Below are 7,040 nucleotides of genomic sequence, written 5' to 3' on the forward strand. Positions count from 1 at the left end.
TGCCACTGTAGTAAGACCAGAAACAGCAAATTACCTGTTCTGGTATACGAATCATTTGTATATTGTTTGCATTTATTGTTTGTCTGCTTTCCCTTCTGAAATAGAAAGCAGAAATGTGATATTTTGCACAGGATTAAGAATATGATAGAAACTCTAATAGCTCTTTTTTCTTAAAATTGTTAGATTCTGGATGCAAGTGGATTCAACTAATATAATCAAGGAACTCTATTCTCAGTGCATAAAAACTAGTAATCTATTAGTACACTAACCTGTCTCTGAAGATCTTTACCAGAAAGTAACAGTAGTATCTCTCTTCTCTCTCTCTCTCTCTGTTTTAATAGAAGTCTGTCTTGACTTCTCAGTTCTTAATTCATTCCCTGTGCCCTTTATTCAGAGGCTGGTTTATAAAGGGCACAACAGCATTAATTAAATAACTCTCACCCACAAGACTTTAACATGACTGTTTGTCTTCTGACTTTTGAGAGCAGCACTGTAAGATTGTTTGCCGAATACTTTTTTTTTTCCTCCTGCTAAAAAGTACCAGTTTGAAATGGACATTTCTCAGGAGGACATTAATGTCAGTGAAGGTTTGCTTATGGAATGAAGACCAAGATAACTCATGGGATGACCATACTCTTCCACAGAGAACCGGCATATTAAGTCGGAGTAGTTGTCTGTGTGACTGTCTTGGAAATGCCAACACTGCTTTTTGGAAAAATGTGATAACTACTTTTTAGGGTATAAAGTACTCTCAGACTTGAAAGAATGTCATTTTCTCAGACCTTCAGAGTCATTGCTGTGCCTCATTCTCCCCACTACCTGTAACAGATGCACCCACTTTCTTACTACTATTTCTGTGGTTTGGGGAAACTGCAGTAGGCAAGAGATGGTTATCTAAAAGATAGCAGATGAACATAAATAATGCCTACAATTCTCCTGATTGATCTCCTGTTCTACTACAAAATTAGTACAATTAGTGAAGATGCTGGACACTGGCAACAAGTATGTCTTGGTGTTCTAAGAGACAGAGGATTCTGAAAAATCAGTGTGATTTTTTGAGGTGAGCCAAATCAGGGTTTTGGTTTTTTTTTTTTTTTTTAATGTAATTTTTTTATATTTTGAAAAAGAGACGTTTGTCCCTTTCTTTCCTGACTTTCCCCAACTGCTGGTTTGCATGTGGTGGTTTTTGTTTGTTTGTCTGTTTGTTTTGAATACTGTGTCCATGTAGGTCCTTATTCTTCCTAAACTTCAACCTCACAGGAAAACTTGAATGTGTAGTTTTATTTTTGCTTGGAAGTGGGTTATTGACTTGTCCTTCTTCTCACATTTTAACAGAAACTTTGTATAAGGGATCTAATTTTATTTGCCTCATTTTATTTGTGCCAATCAAAATCATTAAGCGTGAAGTTTGTTCGCTTTTCGCAAACCACTGAAATGTATATAATGCCATATCTGTCATTTCTCATTTAAGAGGGACTGTGCCTTAATAACTGTTTATATCTCACCATTGTTGCTCTCAGCCTGCCATCTATACTCTAATGCAAACATATAGTCCTTTTTGCTTGCAAATAAAAATTGATTAAATAATTGCTTTTAATACAAATTCTGAATAATGTGTTGGCACAAGATACCAGTTAAAGACCAAAACTCAGCAGAGTTTAAAAAGGTCCCACTTTTCTACAAGACTGACATGAATAAATGAAATTGTCAGTTAATTGTAAAAGTACAAAATGCCTAGAGACATAAATTAATCTCTAATTAAATAGAAGTTCTGATATTTGGCATAGGAGAATATTTTACAAGTGATACTCTCTGTAGGAGAGTTCACCTGAGCATTAAGTGCTTTGGTTTGTAATGCAGAGGAACAGTCATTGAAGCGTGATATCTTAACGTGAGGATGGAAGAGGAACGGGGTTCTGCAGGTTCTTTGCTCAATTCCTGCTCGGAGCAAGGCTAACTTCAAATTTGAATGAGGTTAATCAGGTCCTTCCCCATTCATATTTTGAAAATCTCTGAGTATAGGCATTCTGGAGAAATTGTTCCAGTCTTTATGAATATATTTCTTTGTATTTTTGGACTTTTTGCTTCTCTTCTTTCTTGTGCACCTCAGCCTTGCCAGCCTGCACATCACCTGGTCCTGTCAGGTTAGTGTAACTGGAAAACGTTGTGAGGATGCACTATCTCCCATTGTCTGGCCTGTTGATGAAGGTGTTAAATAGGCTTAGCTCCAATATAGTTCCCTTAAAAACAAATATTAAAGCTAGCAATTACAACTAATAATAAATTGTCAATATTTGGTATAGATTTATCTTTCTTTCTGGGATGCTGAATGTAACATAAGCCAGGCTGTTCCATAGAAGATCTCTTAAAGCTGTAATGGGAGGCTGTACTTTACAAATCACAGTCCTTCAGACCTTTGGTTACTGGAGAAATAGCACAGATACAGTAAAACCAGCATATTTTACTAAAGATACCTTAATAGCATTTTACTGTGTCTCTCAGGGTTGCAGGGCTGCTGAATAGGGGGAGTGAGCTGGAGGTTGGCAGCCCCACCATGACCGGACCAGCCAGGAAGCTGGGCTGTTCCACAGCCTCCGGGCAGGGTGGGTAGAGATGGGGGCTGGTCTCGGTTTGTGGCAGCCCATGTCATGGTGAGGGACTGGACTGGGGCCAGGAAGTTTCTACCAAGGAGTCCAGGTAGAGGTGAAGGTCCTGCTGAGGCTGGGCATCCTTACAGCTTGCTGATGCCCACAGGGCCCTGAGTTGTCTTTCCACCATCCCTGTGGCGTTGTCTAAGCTACCACAAAGATATTTGTCTGGCCTGAAAGAGATTTGTGTTAATTCATAACTCTAAACAGATATTTATCAAACAACTTGGCAAAGTGACCTAATCAAGCTTGTAGTGTAGCACAGAAAAGTCACAAAATAAAACTATAATTGTTCTAATCATTACATATGCTACAAGTTTTTCATCCTGAAGTAATGAAAGTCACTTTTTTTTTTTTTTCTTTAGGAAATGAAGAGACATTGAACTCCTTCAGACTTCAACAGCAATGGGTTGAAATAGTGAACATGATGTTCACTGATGAACAATTATAAGACCTCTTTCTATCTACTGCCTATACAAAGCAGTAATTAAATATTTCTAATAACAAAACAGAGACAGATATAATGAATGCATCAAGACTACAAAAGACACATTGCAGCCTATTCTAGTATTAATCCGTAAGTATGTTATTTATCTCTACTATACGGTTGCAAATAATTTATCTGCACTTTTTAAATGTCTGAGGTCTTCTTTTCACCTTTAATTTCTTGTTAATAGTTGCAGACATTTCAGATAAGTCCATATTCACTGGAAGTTTTTACTGTGAATTGTACATCATTTTCAGTAAATTAATGGAACTAGTAATACCTTTTTTGGAGGCAGGGATTGAGAAATTATTTGAAAATTAGACATTTCAGTGATGGAATTGTTAAGTAAAATTACTCAAGATAAACTTCTAGGGAAGTTGCATCAAAGCATAAGAAAAGAAGACCTTAAGTAAAATTGCATAATTAAGGGATTTTTTTTTAAGTCTACAAAAACGTCAAAGAAAGAGGAGGGAGGCAAATCAAAATATCATTAAAAAAAATAATCACTAAAAGAATGTGTGTTTTTTTTTTTTTTTCTTAAGGAAAAGATCTTACTTTACAATATTTGGGGAGCATAAATTTCTTTGTGTTCATCTGCATCCTATGCACTAAGGCCGATTTGAAATTGGAGAAAAAGGTTTTCTTTTGTACCAGGAAAAGTTATGTTCATGTGATAAGCTGAGAGGTTACTGAATGTTTATATAGTTGAGAATCATTCAAGAACATAGTCGTGATTTGTATGACTTTTTATTACTGTATCCTGCTCTAAAAGTATGCGGTCTCTTGCATATTAAATAGTTAATGTAGGACTTCAATGTTTACATATAGAATATTCTTCCTTTTTAGCATTCTCCATGAAAAAGGAGAATACCACCCTAGTTTAAAAATAAAACATTTCTCAAAAACCAAACCAAACCAAAACAAAAAAAAAAACAGCTTTTACTATGATAATAAAATAAAAACATGCAAAATAATACAGCATTTTCAAGAAAATAATACAGCATTTTCAAGAAGAATCTCCCTAATTATCCATGTGGGTTCATGTCCATATCTCAGTCCATGTGTGAGACTGAGATAACTCCAGTATTTCTAGCCCTTAAAGGTACAAATTAGCTTTGCTTTCTGCTTAACCTTTACCCAATATGTTATACTGTCTAATGGTCACATGAAAATAACTTATGTTTATTCCTGAAATTACAAAGGAAATGATGTTTAGAATGGAACTTTACATTTTACAACAAGTTGTTTAATCAACAAAATCTACTGTGCTCAGAAGTTAGATATCTCATAGGAACCCATGCTAACACTGCCTAGAATATTTCTAGAGCCAAGCAGTATATAACATGTCTGCTTTTGATCAGGCTTTCTCTTTGTATTTGACAAAGACTGAAATCTTTAATACCGTGGGTTCTGGCAAATTTCAAAGATGTTTCAGTCATACTCCCTTGTCTCAGTTTTGTTATCTAATTTCAGGGAGTGTTATAAAACAAAATCAAGGGAGAAGATTAATATCTGTCAACTTCATAATGTGACCTAGTTTATTTAGAAGACATCTTTATTCTCTTGGACAGAAGTAAGTGGCATACCAGCAATGTGACCAGTTTAGGACAAGCTCTAAGAAGTTAGACTGTACTGGGTTATTTGTGGTTTTCACTGTAAAAGCTGTGTTGTTCCAGATAAAACAATTGTTGGACTGTTTTTTTGCTGAAACTCTCATGACTGACATAATTGCTGATGTAGCAGGACAATATGGGTTGAAGCCTTAACTGGTGGTTTTCTCTCCTCAAAGACGAGAAAAATTTTATTTCAAGGACTGCAAGTGGTTTTGCTTGATACTATATGTCCTTTCTAGAGCACTCAGAAAAGGTTTTAATTAACACGCTGTGCCTTGCGCTAAAAGCAAGTATTACATCATTCTTTCAAAGCAATTCTCAGTCTGCTGCTTACCAGTCTGTTCCAACCATGATATTTCTTGCTCCTCCAGGAGAAGTAATGTTATATCCCAAACCTGCCTGGACACAACATTGAGTCACATGCCCTGATGTGGGCATGACATGAGTGAGATGCAAAGACAGGAAATAAGAAAACAGTTGAACTGTGTTAAGTATTTTATAATGTATTCAGTACTTGCAAAATATGATTGCACATGTGCATATTTGATAGTGACCCACCCATCCTGGAAAGCATCAAATGGTGACTCAAGTTGCCTTTAGTTTTAGATAAGCTACAGCACTAATGCTGAGATGAGAAATAAATGGATAGGAAGAAATTTAAATGAAAAAATGGGTCTAATATTCAGCTTTTGAAGTATTTGGGGGATAGGATGTCATCCTTGGAGGTTTTTATTCTGTATATTGTATATTCTGTTGTTTGGGATACACTGTCATTCAGATGTGTGCTACAGACCTACCTATGTACTCCAGGATAGGGCAGCCCCCTGCCTCTAGTACCAGTTCTTGCAAGTGCTACATCATGAGGTGAGATAAACCTTTTTGCAACTCCATGGCAAGAATAAATAATTCTAAAATAGTTCTAAACCTTACTGTTAGTAGCATAGTGTAAGCAACTGTCAAAAGCCAATTCAAACAGATATCTGTAGCGATATTTTTTTGTGATGCGTTTTGCAAGATGTTTTTTAATCAATAGTATTAAGCATGGGAAACATGAATAACTGATTTCTGTGCCTGCAATGAACTGCATGTTGTACATATGATGTACTACGTACTATGTTGACACCAAAGGTAGAAGTAGAACAGGAAGGTAAGACAAGCATACAGAGCATCTGTTCTATGATTTATTTCCTTGTCTAACATTTTCTCATTTCTAACATGGGTGTTAAAGATATAAAACTATCACACGTATGATTAATAGCACACTATTTGCCTTCCACACAGAGATTATTAAAAAAATATATAAAACAAAGAACCATATATCTTGACCAATGTTAGAAAAATCACCCTCTGGTACTAAACATTTTGAAAGACATTTAGAAAAAATCCATTAGAACTTTGCTCAGTCATCAAAATTGGATGTTTTTATGACAGTGATTCCATTGAAGTAATGGCAAAAGCTAGGCAGGGTTACATCACAATGTGCTAGTGAATAAAGAGGTTTCTGGCTTCACACCTCAATGTCTTTTTGGGCACTTGCTTAATTCTTTCTATCTTTATGGAGAAACCACCTTCAGTGTCATTCTTCTTTACACCATGATGTACACAGAAAACACTCAGGGAGCCTGAGGGTCCTCAGGATCCATGACTTTAGGAAAAACCACAAGCTCAGGCTTGATCTTCAGATTCACATCATGAAGAATGTGTTTTGTCCCACAGCAATTGGTTGAAAGCTTCAACGATCCTCTGACTTATTTCCTGTTTGGAATAAAAGCAAGAATTATGCAAAAACCAATATATTTTCCTCTACATGAGATTTAAAGAACTGTACGTGCTAGTGAAGACCTCAAAAACTGGAGTACTCCGTATCAGTTAACCTTTAGTTATTAAGATAAGCATTGTTTCCAATGTATTTAATTTATACGTTTCTTTCATTTCTTTATATTTTTTTCTTCTTAGGGTCTCTCACTTTATTTGTGAACTGTTCATTAACAGAAAAGAAGCATGATTCATATGTATTGTAGGAGTAAAAAGAGAATACTTACGAAAGTTTTAAGCAGATATTTACATACTTAGTACTATACGTCTAACTGCACGTCTACTTAATTCAAACCTGAAGATAAGATTGTATTCCACATGCTGCCACTTTTTCTTGTTCTGGCCATCTAAAGAATCTGGGAAATAGTCTGCTTCTGGCAGCCGTGTTGTACAAAATATTCCAAAGGCGTTGACTCAGTTATGTGTCTTCTGAGACCATTGCCTTTGACAACTTCTGTACTTCATGATTCCTGTTGT

The 7,040-nt window shown here is 35.8% G+C and overlaps 1 long non-coding RNA gene across 1 annotated transcript in view; it reads left to right on the forward strand.

The window, feature by feature from the left end:
* Positions 1–6,258, forward strand: part of LOC110352250 (uncharacterized) — a 55,864-nt gene extending 49,606 nt beyond the window's left edge. Inside the window, exons 2-3 of the long non-coding RNA XR_002400915.4 lie at positions 3,014–3,225; positions 4,609–6,258. This is a non-coding gene — a long non-coding RNA (uncharacterized lncRNA). The remainder of the gene's footprint in view (positions 1–3,013; positions 3,226–4,608) is intronic.
* The last annotated feature ends 782 nt before the right edge of the window (positions 6,259–7,040 follow it).

Source organism: Anas platyrhynchos, chromosome 4 (genome assembly GCF_047663525.1).
Source record: "Anas platyrhynchos isolate ZD024472 breed Pekin duck chromosome 4, IASCAAS_PekinDuck_T2T, whole genome shotgun sequence".
NCBI classification, from domain to species: Eukaryota; Metazoa; Chordata; class Aves; order Anseriformes; family Anatidae; genus Anas; species Anas platyrhynchos.